This window comes from Lathamus discolor, chromosome 3 (genome assembly GCF_037157495.1).
Source record: "Lathamus discolor isolate bLatDis1 chromosome 3, bLatDis1.hap1, whole genome shotgun sequence".
NCBI classification, from domain to species: Eukaryota; Metazoa; Chordata; class Aves; order Psittaciformes; family Psittacidae; genus Lathamus; species Lathamus discolor.
The window spans coordinates 93406033-93423773 of record NC_088886.1 but is presented as its reverse complement, the minus strand read 5'-3'; the positions used below and the strand labels follow the sequence as shown (position 1 = coordinate 93423773).

Below are 17741 nucleotides of genomic sequence, written 5' to 3'. Positions count from 1 at the left end.
GTTTGGCCTGGTAATGCTGAATAGAATGTCAGTAGAGTGAAATGCTGCCTAGCCAACAAGAGTTAAAAAGATACGTTACTCTTCCATCTTTTGATGTTTTATTCTGGTGGATTCTGGAGGTAGGTATTGGGTCCTTGCAAGCTGGCTTTTCAATGAATTCAACACCAGTGATGTGGAAGTCTACTACATCCTTCTTGGTACATGCAGGTCTAGATAGCAAGCTTTTCTTCTAAATCTTAAAATTTGATTGCAGATAAAGAAAGAGGATCTTAAGAGACAGCAGTGGTGTTGCTGGGTAATATGTAGACCTAGTTTGTGGAAAATAGAATGTTAGTAAAATTATTGAGTAGTGTAAAAATTCTGAGAAATAGACAGAAGGAGATATTTAAAGCCAGAGTTACAGCCTGCTGGATAGCTTACAACTTGAAAAACAGGGCTACCAACACAGTATGGAAAAGCCCACTTAAAAAGCCATGCTCTGCCTGTTGTGGAGGGGTGTGGGATGACAATCCACAATAAATGCCCATAATCCATACTCAAATATTAGAGCAGGGACTTGCATCAGATTGTCTTGAACACTTGTGTTATTGCAAAAGCGTTGGAAGTCTTTGCCTGCTTTCACTGCAAAGGGAAAATAACACTAATTTTAGGACCCTGAAAGATTCTGCAGGGCAGAATTAAGATGTGCTGATCTAGTTCTGTGTTCTTGTGGTACAGCATGTGGAAGTGAAATGCAATTGTAAGCAATATTGTAACCTCCCAGATTTGTCTTCCTTCAGCCTTTGCTTAGTCTTCCTTGTGGATGATCTTCAAAATACATTACATCACAAATATAGCTATACAGAATTCAACTATGTTAATATTGTGTAGAATTCTGTATCCTTTCTCTTCTGTCCCCTTTCCCATCATCCTGTAAAATCATGGGCTTTTCTTTGTGATTCATGGGATTATTTCATTTCTTTCTTTCTTTGAGGAAATACCCAAGTCATTATTTTAGTTTTTCTCTGCAACCATGAAGGATATAATTTTTCTAGTAAACAAAAGTTTAAATCCCTTGACTCTGGGCTTTAAACAGAACACCAGTTACTGTCAAAAGTTTTCATAGCTTTTGCTATCCCACTTTAGGATGAATGGTATTGTTTCTAACTAAACACGCTGCTAAATACCATTAGTGCTTCCTTTAGTGCTAGAAATTCACAGAAAACTATTCAGCTTGTTCTGCAGTACAGGATTCTTGTTGACGAGGCTGCTTGTTTTAAACCAGGTATTTTCTGTGATCGTGAGAGAAATGCTGAGGTGAAGGAAGACAAGAACATTGCAGGTTCAAGCTTCACATCTTTGCATTCGGAGAAGGGTAAGTGAAACTGAAATCTAATTTTGAAGTTATTTTCTATACTTGACATACCATCCCCAGCTGAGAAACATAATTGAAGTTGACTTAATTGCTGCTCCAAGATCATTCCCAGTGTGATAACAAGCATTTAGTGGCCTGTTGGGGCCTGGGATAAATTTATCTTAGGAAGCACTCTGTGGTTTTATGTATCAGTATCAGGGAGTCAGAAGCTGTCTTTGTCCTCCTTGTACACAGATAATAGAAAAAAAAAACAAACATACATTTGCTGCAAATCATCTTCCGACATCAACACTTACCTGTTCTGTAAACATGGAGGTTTGCATCATAGCTGTTTCTCAAAGCTGTCATTATTTCCATTCCAATTCCACTGAGATCAATGTCAGTGAAGGAAGGAAGAGTTGAAGATAGCTTTCACATGGGAGGTTGCTTTAATTGTTGGTATTTGCAACCAGTCATTAAGCAATGTGCTAAAGGCTAATAGTCCCGCATGGGAATAACCACTCATGAAATCTAATTCCTCATTCCTTTTGGTTTATACAGCTTTTAGCTTGTTTCTTAATTTAAGAAAAATATTGATAATGGCTAACTGGGAGTGTCAGAATGTTTTTATATGAACATCTATCTTCACAACCCATATGCCATTTTTTAATGCATGAACTGCCCTTACAGATTCCAGATGGAGACTGATTTCCATGCCTATTTCTTTTGTGTTGGAATTACCTCTTTTAATTGGTATAAATGCTTGAAAAGTTTTATGTCTTTATACATCACTAAGCTTGTTTTCCTCTTGAACATACAAGCAACCATGTAGGTACAGAATATATGGCATTGCAGTGTTCTTAACCTGGCTTGGTAGTGCAGCTTTTGCAGCATATTCAATTAAGGCACCAATTTTAGTCTATGCTGATGATAATAAATTCCCCATTTAATAGAACTTATGCTTTGATGGTTTTTCATATGCCATTTTAATTAATCAGTATAAGTACTATTGAAACAATGAAGTGGTTTGAGCCATAGAAAATACAATCTTCTGCTAAGTACTATTCAAGAAAGAGTAACGGCGCTTACCAGATGGATGCATAAATCAATGTGTCTTCCCTGAGTTTATGGTTTACAGCTCTTTTAATTTTCTATTGTCATTAGTCCTAGGAATGTGCCACAAAATGAAGTAAAACTGCTGATTAAATCATTAAAGTCTAATGCAGAAAGTTAATGTTTCAGTTGTCTAACTACAGTCATTGGAGGGTGTGATTTTGTAAGTACGATTAGTTCTCAATTAATAGTTTTCCCCTATGCCTTTAAATGAGAATCATAACTAAAGCCTACACAAAATGTAGCCCTTTGCTTCCATCATGGCTTTGAGAATCAGAGGAGACAAATTGTCTGGCTTTCACATGGTGTGCAGGGCTTCCACTCTTGGTGCACATTAGTCTCAGAAGCAAAGCTGGGACCACAGGCATTCTGCCCTTGGTCAGCGATTGAGCTCCATTTACCACTTGGAGCTGGGGAAAGCTGGAGCCAAGCTGGTGACTACTTACCAATCCACATGAAGCTGGCAGTGTTGGCTGTTTGCTTCTGGTGGGCTTCACTTGAGTGCAAGCACTGTCTAATTAGACATGGAGAGATTTGCTGAATTATATTTCCTTTGCTTCCTTGGTTGATGCTTGGAGCATGAATCTTTTAACAGATATTGCCGCTGTCTCATGGGACTCTAGCTGATGAGGGAAAAGGTTGTGCATCTGGCATGCTCAAGGTCATGGCATGGATTCATGTGCTTGTGGGAAAATGCAGAGCTGCTAGGCAGCTGCCCAGAGAATGTGCACTGCTGCCGTGTCTGCTCCTTCTGAAACCCCATGAACAAGGCTCAGCTAAAAGCTACAGGAAAACCCTGCAAATACATGAAAAGCAGACTCCGTGGCAGAAGTGGGAAAGTGCATAAGCTCAGGTCTAATTGAGTGAGTCATGTGCTCAGAGCAATGAGACTTGACAGGTCTAAGTGAGGAAAGCCCCAGAGGGGCTCTTCAGAGAAAGAGCACTATTGCCACAGCAATTCAGTTCCTTTTTAGCCTCTTTGGAGGGATGCAGCCTAGCCTTGAAACTATGACTTGTAAGTGTTTGCAAATTATAAACTGCATAGGAAATTAATACTTGTCTGTTTTATAGTGCCTTGATCTCTTGACTGAGAGTTGTCTTTGCTGGCATTTGATCTCACTGAGGTGTATTTCTATTTCATGACAATCTGCACTTTAGGGTAAGAAAAAGTTGCCACTTTGTGCTTCTGGAATGATGGAATGAGGACTTGGTGTCTGTGAGATTCAGTGGGAACTGCTGGCACTGAGGAGGACAGGGCTGAATATTTTGGCTTGATCCTGAAAAAAAGTCTAAAGTCCTGCTGTTTTATTCATAAGGACATAATCTAGACACACAGGATTTGCAGAAGATTTTTTTTTTTTTTTAATGTGGGACACTTTAGCATGTATTTTTTGGTAAAATTTTTGGTTTGAAAAATGATGTGTAACTTAAATACCATTTCTGAATTTCTCTCCTGCTGAAGGAAGACACATGCAGAGGAGGTGGAAAAGGACGCATAATGAGAAGTCTGACCTTAACTTAATGCCTTGCTGGGTGCATGCTCTTTTACTCAAGAGAGGCCCATAAATAACAGATTTTTAAAACATCTAACTTACATTTTTTAAACATCTACTTAAATCACCAATGCATTTGAATGAATACGTTTAGCCATTCCTTTCCAACTAACAACTGCCATGGTGTTTGATTCTTCAACATCGTGCTGTTAAAGCAATTGCAGGCTAATCTATTCTACACCTACCTGAGTTTTGTCACTTCCAAGTAGTCAAGCAAGTCCTACAGCTTAGTATTATTCCTCTCCTGTCACAGAGGAAGAGCAATAGCCCCGCCGCTAGTCTTGTTCAATGATGAAATTGCTCTTGAGTCTCGTTAATATAATGAATCAATATGTTCTCCTGAACAGGCATGTTTAATGTTCGTAGTCTCTGCTCCCCAGGAAGACACTACTATTTAGGGATCAAATATATTCAGCAAAGTAAAATGGAGTATTTCTCCCCCTTTATATTTTCCTAGATAAGGAGTATTCTGAGCAGCATTCTGAATTACTCAAGAATCTATAGCCTGTGGAATTTTCAATCTGTTGGAAACAGCTGAAAAATAAAAAAACGAATGCTCCAGTGGCTCTGCATAGAAGAGTCTGCATTTTAAACCAGAGCTGCTGCTGCATACACTGCAGCTTGTGCCTGCATCATTTGGTGTTGACATCTGCATTATGACGAGGGGAATTATTCAAAGCCAAATTGCTATTCAGGGTGGTAGTGTGAAACAATGAAAATGAGATTGCTAGAGGGGAAAATATATGCAACAGCTTGTGTAGCTAGGAAAGAAAATCAGGATCATTTGCTGGAGCACTTCTTTCCCTTTAGCAGAGTTTAACCCCTTTACAACAGCTAAAATAAAGCTGTGACATGTTTCATGACAAAATGCAAGTGTTATCTATGTGCTTTTTTAACTGATGTATTTATATATTTTACTGACCTCATCTGAAAATGTCCTGTAGGGCAGTAAATACTTGGTTTGGATGCAGGTCTACACCTTGTTGGAAAGGTGGGAATAATTTGCATCAAAAAGTAAAGTATGAAAAAAAAATCACCACTTTTCCTCTTATTAAGCTGTGAGCACCCTGATTTTATTTTTATTGTTGCATATGTGAAAACGAATGTTCTTCAATGAACATGTTTTGAGCTTTAATGAACTGGGCCTCTACATTATGTAAATATTCTGCCACATCCTGTATTGGTTAGCTTCATAGCTTGGAATATTAATGTATGTCCCTAAAGCATTTTCTTCCTTAGCTAACCAAGACAGTCTGACTTGTGAATACTCAAATACAGTATAGAACTAGTGGTTTGTTTCTACAAGTTTGTGCTAGTCTATACCTCTTTAGAAGTAGGGTCCCAATATTCTCCAGCTACCCACCCATTCAGAGGTCTTGTTGGAAAGTCATCCTCTCCTTGTACTCTGCCTCTGCAGAGCCTCAGGAAAAGAAAAATACATAGATTATGGATGCCCCCCCTACACTTACAAATTATCTACAACAGCATAAATTAAAGAGCTTTTCTACATCTTGGTCAGAAATCCAGGTTTGCATATCTTATCCTGCCCATGAAACAGGCTATTTGGAGCACATCACTGTTTTACAGCTCATTAGCAGAGCAAAACATGCACCCATTCTTGAAAGGTTTATGCAAACTGCAGCTCTAGCCTAATTTGCTGCCTCTGAGTTCCACCTTCTTTTTCTTATATTGCCTGTCCAGTCATTTCAGGTGTGGGGTATAGGGCGTGCTGTGATAGCATTCCCATTTCATTTCTTTAATTCTTGAATTGTATGCCAGACCAAAACACATTTGAACTTGTGTATGGACACATTTGAACTATATGTTAAATAAGCAAATGACACTTGCTTTTCTCCTTGAAGGCTATTTGCTTACCTGCAGTTTAGCTTCACTTACCTGTCTCTTCACTGGTGGCAATAACAGCTTCTACATGTGATTACAGGAGCTCACAAAATTCCTAATTGCCCAAAGATATGATTCTAAGGAAGCAACAAAGAACTGGAAATTCAAATTTAAGGCTTGAGACAAGTTGATTAATGCTTTCAAGGCTGACTTTAGTGTTGTTAATGTTGGGTTTGTTGCTTTATTCAGTCTTCATCTAAACAAAAAGCCCTGAACTCTGTTGTTTCTTTTCTAGCAAGATGATGTTTTTATCAACATACATTCACAACAGGGGAAAGAAATTCATTGTTACAAATCTCTGATTACTTAAGAAAGGATTATAATAAGGACATACTTGGATGGGGTTTTTTATATAAAAAACAGTGAAGAGCCAGATTTTTAAAAACATCTCTTCATGGCACATAGTGCTTTTTCTTCTAATGGAATTCTGCACTTTCTTATAGTAAGGAAATCTATTCTATATATGTTTGCATAATGTGCCTTGAATGTGTGAAGGTAAAAATACTTAACCATTGAATAGAGAAATATTGCCAACAGTCAAACCTATTTTTAGAGATGGACAAACACAGAAGCAGAAAGGAGACACACAAGTTGGAGTAGGCCCTGGGCTGAAGATACCAGAGGTACATCCAGAGTACAAAAGATACACCCCTGGTTCTTGCAGCATCTGTAACTACATTTAGACTGACCACCTCATACTGAAGTTTGACAAGTGGATGTTTGATAGCTGAATAGCAGTGTACGTGCATTTTCTTGCAAAAGATCTGAAGAAGTTATCAATCAACTATGTAAGTGCTATGAGAGGCACAGCAGGCTTTGATCTCAGAGAGTGGGAAAATCAGAAGTTGTCCGTGATGAAAGACACTGATAGATGAATTAACTTATGGGAGCCAGTAAATCTGTGTTTGCATAATTCTCATACATACGCTGGAAGACACCGTTTCTCTGTACCCTGTTCAGTACCCCAGTGATACATGTTACATATCTCCCGTTGTTACGGCTTTAATAACCTTCTCAAAGACACTGGAAGGCTGCCACACAGTGTGCAGCTGGGCAGGAATAGGAGGAAGTTCTTCATTAAGCTTCATGCTCCAGCAAGGCCTGGAAATGACGGCTATTTAATCTTTTGCATGGAAGAGATTTTTCCCATGTGATGCCATCTTGAATTTATGTAGCATATGCCAATAGGTCAAATACACCTTGCTGAGGAAATTACTTACTCTTACCTGTCATTTAATTTATAACTGAATGCTTTAGAAAATATTTCTTCTACACTAAATTGTCTTCTAATTTTCAGTCAGAATTTATCCTGTAAGAAAATAAATATACCTACTTCCTTATCCTTGGCATCTGAACCACTAATTTTTGCAAAAGATATCAATTCTAGAAATAATTTTGAAAATTACTGAAGATGATGAAAATTATCTACCTCCTCTTTTAACTTCTGATTCAGTGCTGATTGCCACAGCTTGATCTCATTTGCTTACAAAACATGGTATGTCATGCTCTTGTGGCAGAAAAGACTATAAAAGGAATGAATGACGTGGCATCATTTTAGAATGTAACTGATCCATAATGAAGATCAGTAGCAGCCTGGAAAGTGGGTAATTCTGGTGTGCTGTGCTCTTGTAACAGCCTAAGAGAGTATGTAACAAATCCATTTAAATGTTACAAAATTGGTTTCTAATGGGGGTAGGTAAGTTGTGAGATATTTGGAATATCTATCTCAGGCATTCTTACTTGATGCCATGTTTGTTTGAGAATGAGATGAAGTAAGTGGTCCATTTTGATCAGTTTCAGTTCTGCTCATATGTCAAGGAGAAAATAATCTACAATGTGCTCTTTAATGGAATGATGAACTAGGATGTTTTTTATCTTTTCCATATATTCCATATTTCTCTTATAGCAGTGTATTTAAAAATATGTACATTTGATAAATCAGAGCCTGAAGAAGTTTTTTGACCTTACAATGTATGTTTTCCAGTCACAGCTGTTTCAACAGCTTCATGTTTCCCAAATCCAGATGCTAAGGACTCCCAATGTTCAGATCATGGACTTCATAAAATTTGGCAACAGATAATAGATCAGACACCTGTACCACAGGGTTGTGCAGTCGTGTTTGTTAAACATACGCAAGTGTTTTGTGCCTGGGTGTTCTGTAAATCATGGTGTCAGCTATTTTGATATTATAATGCCATTTTTACTTTTGGGATGAGACAACTTCTGGAGCAAACTGATAAGATTTGTCTTTTTAGCTGTGTTTTGATGCCTGAATAAATTACAATAATTGCCCAATGTAAAAGCAGGTGTGTTCTGAAAATGTTCATATACCTTCTGATAGAAGCATGTTGTCAAGCCATTTGGCAGCACTTTGCTTCCCTGCTTGAACATATCAGATATCAGATGTGAAGACCCATGAAAAGTAAATTATAAAACCCCCTTTTGGCTGTTACCTTAAGGTGTCTGCATTACCATCAACAAGCACTCAACGACTGAGTTCCCCAAGCTCCTGTAGAAACTCCATGAGCTTTGTTAAAACTTTCAACATCCCAAATCCAAGAGATTCAAGCCATGCAAAGAAAATTGCAGCATGTTGTTGTAACTCTTGCACAACAAAGTACTGTCTCCAAGTGTAGCGTGTGACAGAACTAGGTGGTTGGAACTATACGATCTTAAGGTCCTTTCCAACCCTAACCGTTCTATGACTGGGACCGCCGGGGGCTCCCCTTCCCGGCCGCTTCTGGCCCCGGCGCCCCGGCCCCGGCTAGGAGCGCGGGCGCCCCTAGCGGAGCCGCTGCTGGTGGGCGGGGTGCGAAGCGGGACGCTCCCGGCAGATGCTCTGGGGTGGCCGCGGTTGACAGGCACGTTTTAATGATGTAGCGCTTTAGAGCGGCTCAGGGAAGATCACAGCCACCGCTCCCGCTTAGAACAATTAGAGCTGTAACTCCTCGTAGGAAAGATTTAGTGTTGCCGTGTACACTTCAATCTTACGTACCACTTTATCATCGCCTACGCCGTTTTAGTTGAACTCATGCATTGGTGGAGCAAAACGGTAATGTACTGTAGGGCGCTTTTTCAATTTCTTCTTAAATACTTTCTCCACTGTTTCCACGCCTTCCTTCGAGTATGACATGAAATAACTGGCTTTGTTGTTGTCGTTCATGAAATAACTAGCTTTGTTGTGACAAGGGATTCTCACAAGGGCAGCATTCTGGCTCCTCTGCTGCCGTGGAGTGTGCTAGTGGTGCCTGAAAGCTACGTAAATCAGGAAGATGCACGACTATAAATCTCAGTGGGGAATCACAGTCTTGTTTGGCAGGGTCATAGTAAGAAGTGCCGGGTAAATGGCTGAGTACCTGCTGTTTATCCTTTGCTCACCCGTTCATAAGTATTGAGGTGGAAAGGGACCAAAGGTTATGCTATGGATGAAACCACTCCAGTGTGAGCGACGTGCTCACGCTCAGGAAATTAGCTGCGAGAGGCGGCTTATCCTTTTCTGGGGCTGCTGCCCCATCTAGTGGCACTTCTGTGCAAAGGGTGCAGGGAGGGGAAACGAGGTGCTCTGTCCTCACAGGCCCAATTACTGAGTGCAGGCACAGGACCTAAGCATAGATTTGGAAACAAGGGAGTGCGACCCATCGAAGTTTGAGTGTATCTAGGCCAATCAATGGGTGACCTAATTACTTTTTCTTCTGGTGTTCCCACCAGTTTTAATAGAGAATAGTGGCCTTTAAAGATAGGGAAGCTGCCCTATGTGCTGGGAGCTTTGTAGGTGTGAGATTGTTTCCTGTAAAACAAGAGGTGAAGTTGGCCCGAACAAGTACAATTAAATCTGGAAAGGAAAATTCGATTGCTCTTGCAGATCATGCAATAATAAAGGTGTCTTTTGGAGGCTGGGGGCTTTCTTCAGTGCTATACTTACATTCTCCCTTTAAAATACTATTTCTCTGTTAGCCCACAAACCTCCAAATTGATCTGATTACCCATATCTTTGATATAAGGCTTTTAAATTTCACTTCTGTTGCTGAATCTGTATAAAGATTGCCTTGATGCATCTTTGTTTTCGTAGCAAGGTTCTGTAATTAAAAATACAATTCTAACCGTTCTGTTTGGCAACAGTTCTGTTAATATGAAAAACGAGACCCTGGCTCCTGTGCAGGGATACCAACAACATGAGTGAGGTGCTAGTAATGTTTTAAGTGAGTAAGCTCATACAGAAATGCTCTTTTCCATTTGAAGAGCCCATAGACTGTAATTTTAGTTGTGGTGGCTGAACGACTATAACAGATATCCAGATGGTGTAAAAACAATAAATAAATAACATCTGATCTTGATTGTCCCTATAGAAACTTGCATATACCAGCAGATATATCTTCCTTCTCTGGCTGTAGAATGCAGGAGCTCAAATGCTAGAGATCCACAGGATCCTTTGATATTAAATCTGTGAAATATGTTTTTCTATATATATATATATATACACACATGATATAATATAAATGTCTGTAAAAATGTCAGCTTTTATCATGACTGAATGGTGGGAAAAAATGTAGCATAAGAGCTCATGTATTTGTGGAATTCAGACCTTCTAACTTACACAGTCTTTATAGCTGTAAAATTGTCAACCAGGGAAAGATGATTAACCTATTTACACCAATGTAGTCAAAACTACAAACCAGTGTAGTGAAAGCTGTCAAATTTCAGTATACCTGTATACTTGTCTCTTTTCTGATGCTGATACAAAGTCTATTAGCAGATATACCAGAACAGACACTTATAGCCTGGCACTTTAATCTGGTATATTTTCATTGAGATCCTGTATTTAGTTCCTGAGAGGTCTTTAACCATTGCTGCCTCCTGACATTTTCAATGCTGCAATTAATAATAAATCTTTTTGTTATTATTGCAAGCTTATTGATATAAAACATTGCTGACATAGATCACAGTCAGGTGACAAACTTTATTTTTAAGCTTTGCAATTCAAAGCACTCCTAAGCAAGCACCTTTGGGAGGCTGGGGTCCATTGTCTCTTCATCTCCTTCCCATCATTTGTCAGGTTGTATGTTTGACAGCTTTGTTGCCTCTGTGAATAGTCAGTATTTTTCTATCCATGTGATTGTTTTCATGCTTCAAGAGGACACATTTGTATTTAAGACTAGAATATGAATATGTATTTTAATACTAGAACAAAACTAGTTCCAAATTTTTTAGAGCAAAGCTAGTAATTCATGTCAGTTCCCTCCTAAATGTTCTAAAAGTCCCTTTAATGTAGTTTTAAGGCTGAGTCGAATTGACCATCTAAAAATATTTCCATAGCCTGGTTTCAGCTACCAAATATGATAAATGTCTCTGTTTTGCCTCCCCAGGAAATAAACAAAACAGCTTTTGATACTACATGTGTTAAAACAAGCCTATCGTGAAAAAGGATATAGTTAATATAAGGCAGAAGTGTCCTTAGGTGCCAGAAGATTTAATATGTAGGATAAACCTAGTTACAGTTATTTTAGATGAAATTGGGTTGTTCTTGAAAACAATTTCAGCTTCATCTGTTTATGTCTGGTTTGAAATGAAACTAGCAAGTGTCACAAAGATGATATATAAAATGTGATGTCTGTGATCAAGTACACTTGATCCTAAATGCAAGGTGCGTAAGGGAAATGAAACAGCCAAGCTTAGATTCAGTTTCTCCAGTGATCCTTTGTAAAACTGGATACTTTGTGCCCAGTCTTCATGTGATAGACTCTACCCCATGTTTTTGAGAGATTCTTCCACCTCAGTTCTCCCTCTCCCTTCACCACTCCCCATTTGGCATTCAAAGTAAAATCAAACACCAAAATGAGGATGCCTAGGAAAAAGCTCTGTGAAGAATGACAATTTTAAAATGACAGCTAAGATCCTTCCAGAAATAAAGCAGATGTTAAGCACATAAGGAGGTAAAAATGCCTTCCCAGTTGAGTGATGGCACTTGAAATCTGCTGGTGATTTGAATCTCATGGTTTCTCTGATTTTTCTGGAGGATTGTTAGTCAGGATAATTTCTGAGACAAAAGGCAGCTACTTAAAGCTGCTTGTTGTTCTGCAGTGTTGGTTCAGGTTCTGTATAGCAAGTTCTAGACCAAAATACAACTGAGATAGTCAAGGGTACCTGTTCAAGGCAGTTTTTCATGTGGCTGGGCTGCTACTGATATAGCACGTAAGCATGTTTAAAAATAAAAGGGTTACTCAACGACATCAATTGCAATGTGTCAGAATTTGCAGGTGCATTTGAAGATGAAGGAGTTGGAACTCTAGTGAAGATATTTTATCGTGGGTGCTGATGTGCTGTAGTAATGCCAAGTACACGCTGTGATCTTGATGGAACAGCTGCAATTTCAACAGCTGTAGTGATGTTCTGATTAAACAAAACATTTTGAGGATGTTTTGGTTTAACTTAGGCTAAAGTTTTGTGCTACAGCATAAGAAAATTTAAGGAAGAATTGGGAAGTGGTGATTTTTACTTACTGGAGATGAAGTTATGAATACACTGAATTCAGAACATCAGAACTGTGACAAGAGATACTGACATGATACAAAGAGATAATTTGCTTCATTTCTAATAAATGATGAAACTGTCTGAGGACGTTTTTTATTTGTAATTGTGTCCATCTGGTTGTCTGGAATTATACTGTTACCAAATAGGAATCAGATCCTAAAATGCATAAGCCCGTGACTGGCAAAGTCTGGTCGTTGCCTGTGATTTTCAGCTTCTTTCGTGATTGCCTCCTTATGATAATACTGTGCTTTGGAAAGTTTTATCACACCCAAAGGCCTCCAGCTTGAAACATACTGAGGTAATTCATGCGTATGATGCCAAGTCATAGCATTACGTACAAACCACTTTCCAGTTATTCAGTAGAGAAATAATGTTTCCTCTATCCAATGGGGGATAATAATTTTACTCTCTTGCCAGTTGCACATATTATTCATTGAAAATATTTTGCCCAATGGGACATGGAAGCAATTAATTTGGTTCTTGTTCTGTCTGGAATATTATTTTGTTAAGAGTTACTGAGAGGTTTTCTCAAAACTTTTTAAAGTTATTAGTCCGCCATTAAGAAGTTTGCCTTTAATTGCTCATTCAGAAATCCAGAGCACTTGTCCTCATAGGAGCCATTTTTTTTTAAGTTACTTTTTAAAAAGATGGCTAAATTGAGTAATACTATTTCTAAACTTCCCTGTGGTGTCTGTGTTTTCATGTAGTCATCTTGGTCACTGGGCATGTTCGTTTACCTCATAATAAAACAGGGAACCTGAGATTAGATGATTTCTCAAAATCTCTTCCACTTTTATTGCAAAGGCCCAAACCAACTGGTTTATTTCTGTCAAAATTGTTCTGAAAAGTTCCAGTGAGAGAGGTTCAATGGCACTCTACGTCGTTTATTGTCATGCTTCACTACTCTTACCAGTAGAGTAATTTCATCATGCTTTGATTCAGTTTCCCTTCCTGCAACTAGGTTTTTTGCTTCTCACCTTATCTCCTGAAGACATAGAGGAAGGTTTATTCCGTTGTCTGCCACAACCTTTCCCCCTTTGAAGAAAATGTCTCTTGTAGGTTTTGCTTCTCTGGATAAAATAAACTAAATATTTTCAGTCTTTTCTCCTTGCCATGTTTTAGACTGCTGATCATTATTGTTGTGTTCTCATAAAGAAGTATGGTGTTCGAAACAAGACACAGGCTCCCTAGTCCCTAGGTTTACAGACTGTGCTCTGGTGTATGTGTCAGTATGTTTACACTTTTTTACTCAATACTGTTGACTTGAATACAGCTTGTGTTCTGCTGCACCTTCTGAATCTGCTTTAATAACAGTCATCATTCATCTACATCTGTATATTTGGTTCTTCCTGTTTGTCTTTATCAGTTTTTTCATTTCAGATAACTCTGGTTTGCTAAGCTCACTCTGATTTCTGTTTGGATGCTGGTATACCTGCAGCCTTTCCCAGCTTCAGGTATCATTATTGTATCTTACCAGACAAATGCAGCCTAAATCTGAATGAGTCAACTTGTTAGCTGTAGCTATGGAACAGAACACAGAAACTGAGCATACTGCTCATGTGGGTCTGCATATATTTTCATGCTTGATTTGTGGGTCTACATCTCATTTCACTGTTCACAAAGTACATAGCACTTGTTCTATTCATTTCTTGCATTTTTACTTCTTAAAGCTCCACTTCCTTCGCTTGCCAGGAGGTTGAACAATACAATCCAAACTCTGCTCAGGTTGCCCATTTGTATAATTGTATGGGATGTGGTGGGTTTGGAAGGGGTATGCAAGTCTGAACCCAGATTTGCTCTTTAATGAATATGCATTGTTTCCAGTATGTCACTATAATATTTTGGCCTGCGGTGGAGGTATCTGGAACTTGACCTTACAAGCCTGATGAATGCAGAAAGGTTTGATTCTCATTTCATGGCTAAGCTCTGTTCCCATTTGCCCCAAAGCAAGTGCTCCGGTCAAGTGTTAGAAGTGAGCCAAAGGCTTGGCAACCAAATAATCATATCGCTCTTAATTCGTTCAGGTTTCAATAGGCACAAATGAAATCTTCCCATGCATACGATTCCAAAGGGAGCTGGTATGCCACAAATAGGTGACTCTACATTATGTTTCACCATAACTTAGTTTATTTAAAACAGGTTTTATATTGAAGCACGCTGAGTCACATTTTAGTTTCAATCCCACAAGGAAAGCTTCAGCTATATAAGGCAAAGTGGTGTGTCCATTCAGGATACATCACTTCCTTTTAAAAACTGACGGATTAAACTCTGGACACATCAGATGCTGCTTTATTCTCACTGCTTGTTATGTTTCTTCTGCAGAAGTATTGCAGATTAAAAGGTGCTTGATTTCGTATTAGTTGGCTTCTGAGAGTATGATCTCTGGCTGATGGCCACCTCTCAGCTGCTTCTAAATACTTGCTGGACTCCCACTGTACTTCTTTCCATTGCTTGCCATATTTCTGAAATCAAGAATGATATGCATAAGAGCAAATTTAAGATATCAACATTTGTCTTGCATGTATTTTAGTACCCACCAGATATGTAATATCTTCCAAAAACATCCTCTCTCTAGTATTTCTCCTGTCATTCTGCAATGGTGTTTGCCAAGCTCCATGCACAGCTCTCCAGGCTGCTTCTCTTCATCCTCACCAGCACCAAAACCCCTTCTCTCTCTGTAAGGAGGGAAAGAAAATGTTTCCTGTGCATTCTGTTGCAGGAAGAGAAACTTTTGCAAAACAAAGCTCTCATCTTCTTCCCAGGCTCTGATAACTAGCCAGTGAGATGATATTGTAGTTATGGGGCCAAAGTCACGCAGGGAACACTGAAAGAGTATGTGAAGTATTATAGCAGCCAAAGCAGAGATGTAAGTACACTGTATGTTTATTTAAAAGATTTCATTTTTGTTGGAGGAGTTTATCTAACGTAAACTGAAGCTCTCAAGAGTCTCATTATTCGTACTTTCTCTAGAGCTTCCTAAGTTTCAAAATAAAAGCCACCTAAATGCAAGTTTTGTTTATCACTCCTTTTTAATTCTTACTTTTATTTATAATGATGGGAATAAGTTGGAATTCAAATTGTATTAACTTTATTCATAGAAAAAGACCATAGAAGGCGATAACAAATGTGCCATTCATTGCAATACTATTCAATGATTCTGAAGACATTTATGTTCTCCTCCTGTTTGAAATCTGTTGACATTATTACTTTGATAAATGTTCAAATTAAAGAAATACTGAAGTGAGAAAGCTGTAGCATCCCAAAAGACGTAATTAAAACATGGCATATTTTTACTAAAACTCTATTACCATTGCTTACTTTGTGCCCAAGGTATTCTCTGCCAACATTGGTCAGGCTGCTCTGCTAGCTGCTCTCTAGAAAAGTGGTGAAGCAGTGCCTTTCTTCTCTTCTTGCGCAGTCTCCAGTCTCACAGTCTCTAACAGGAGATATCTTGAACTCGTTCTCTAGAAACAAGGCAATTTTAACTCCTCAAACAAACTTTAATCAGCAGTCCACAAACAGCATGCTTTCGCCGAATAACTACCACACACAGTGGCAACCTCTACTAATAAATTTCTGTTTGCAGATCCCAGCCACAGGTTGCATTGCCTCACAGTTCACAAGCCACAACTGTCAGTAATCATTTCATAGAATCATAGAATCATAGAATAGTTAGGGTTGGAAAGGACCTGAAGATCATCTAGTTCCAATCCCCCTGCCATGGGCAGGGACACCTCACACTAAACCATACCACACAAGGCTTCATCCAACCTGGCCTTGAACATTGCCAGGGATGGAGCACTCACAACCTCCCTGGGCAACCCATTCCAGTGCCTCACCACCCTAACAGGAAAGAATTTCCTCCTTATATCCAATCTAAACTTCCCCTGTTTAAGTTTTAACCCGTTACCTCTTGTTCTGTCACTACAGACCCTGACAAAGAGTCCCTCCCCAGCATCCCTATAGGCCCCCTTCAGGTACTGGAAGGCTGCTATTAGGTCCCCACGCAGCCTTCTCTTCTCCAGGCTGAACAGCCCCAACTTCCTCAGCCTATCTTCATACAGGAGGTGCTCCAGTCCCCTGATCATCCTCGTGGCCCTCCTCTGGACTTGTTCCAACAGTTCCATGTCCTTTTTATGTTGAGGACACCAGAACTGCACACAATACTCCAGGTGAGGTCTCACAAGAGCAGAGCAGAGGGGCAGGATCACCTCCTTCGACCTGCTGGTCACGCTGCTTTTGATGCAGCCCAGGATACGGTTGGCTTTCTGGGCTGCGAGCGCACACTGAAGCCGGCTCATGTTCATTTTCTCATCGACCAGCACCCCCAAGTCCTTCTCTGCAGGGCTGCTCTGAATCTCTTCTCTGCCCAACCTGTAGCTGTGCCTGGGATTGCTCCCACCCAGGTGTAGGACCTTGCACTTGTCGTTGTTATGTAGTGCTGCTGTCCTGTGCAGCATTGGGATGTACATTCACAGAGTTGTCAGCTCTTCCTCCTCCTGAAAAATCATACCCAGGTAGATCTGTGGGAGAAAGGAAATACTGTCCTACCCATCTTATAGAAGGAAATTGAAGTATAAAGACATGTGACTTAACAGTAACAGCTGGAAATAGTCCAGACATTATGTGCTACTGTCTTGACTCTAAACGACGAGACTTCATTAAGATTCATGTTCCTCACTGATGTGAGGCTCACTTACCCAGACTACAATGAGCTACAAGATGTAGCATGCTTCTCACAAATAACTGTGTGCATCTTGGAAGGAGAAAACTTAGCTTGTGCACTTTCCCTTGATTTTTTAAAGGATTGCTATAGATCAATTTTTACCTGAGCAACTCTTCATTCACAATTGCCTTACTACGAAGTAAGACATCAATCAGTCTAACAGTAAGTTGAATTATCTAGCTCATCTCTATTTGATTAAAAAACCCAACCTAACCCCCCCAAAAAAACCTCTCTTGAGAGTTTTTTTACATTCTTCTGTGTATGTACCATGACCAAAAAGAATTGACCAAGATGTTTCTGTGAGTACTTTTAAAAAGAACCAATTGTGTTTATTTGTAGTTAGAACACTGCTTTTAGGTCATAAGAAAATTCCTGCTCGAGGCTTTTTGAAAACGTTTCTGAAATCTGTAGTCATTCTGAAATCTGTAGTCATTCATCATTAAGCAGCTAGTGCCTGAAACCAAAAGGTTTCTATGAGAGCTCCATTAGGAATGACTGCACATACACATTAGAATTTTTTCTGAATTCTTAAAATCACTGTGAGAGAGTAGATGTTAACATGGTCTGATCTAGGAAAATCAGTTAA

General features: G+C 39.3%; 2 long non-coding RNA genes across 2 annotated transcripts in view; one reads left to right on the top strand and one right to left on the bottom strand.

Moving 5' to 3' along the window:
- Positions 1 to 1270: 1270 nt before the first annotated feature.
- Positions 1271 to 17741, top strand: part of LOC136010039 (uncharacterized) — a 101403-nt gene continuing 84932 nt past the window's right edge. Inside the window, exon 1 of the long non-coding RNA XR_010610742.1 lies at positions 1271 to 1354. This is a non-coding gene — a long non-coding RNA (uncharacterized LOC136010039). The remainder of the gene's footprint in view (positions 1355 to 17741) is intronic.
- On the bottom strand, positions 14619 to 15885 carry LOC136011127 (uncharacterized). Its single transcript, XR_010611219.1, has 3 exons — positions 15748 to 15885; positions 14967 to 15104; positions 14619 to 14891 (listed from the first exon to the last, which is right to left on the bottom strand). It is a non-coding gene; the product is annotated as an uncharacterized LOC136011127 (long non-coding RNA).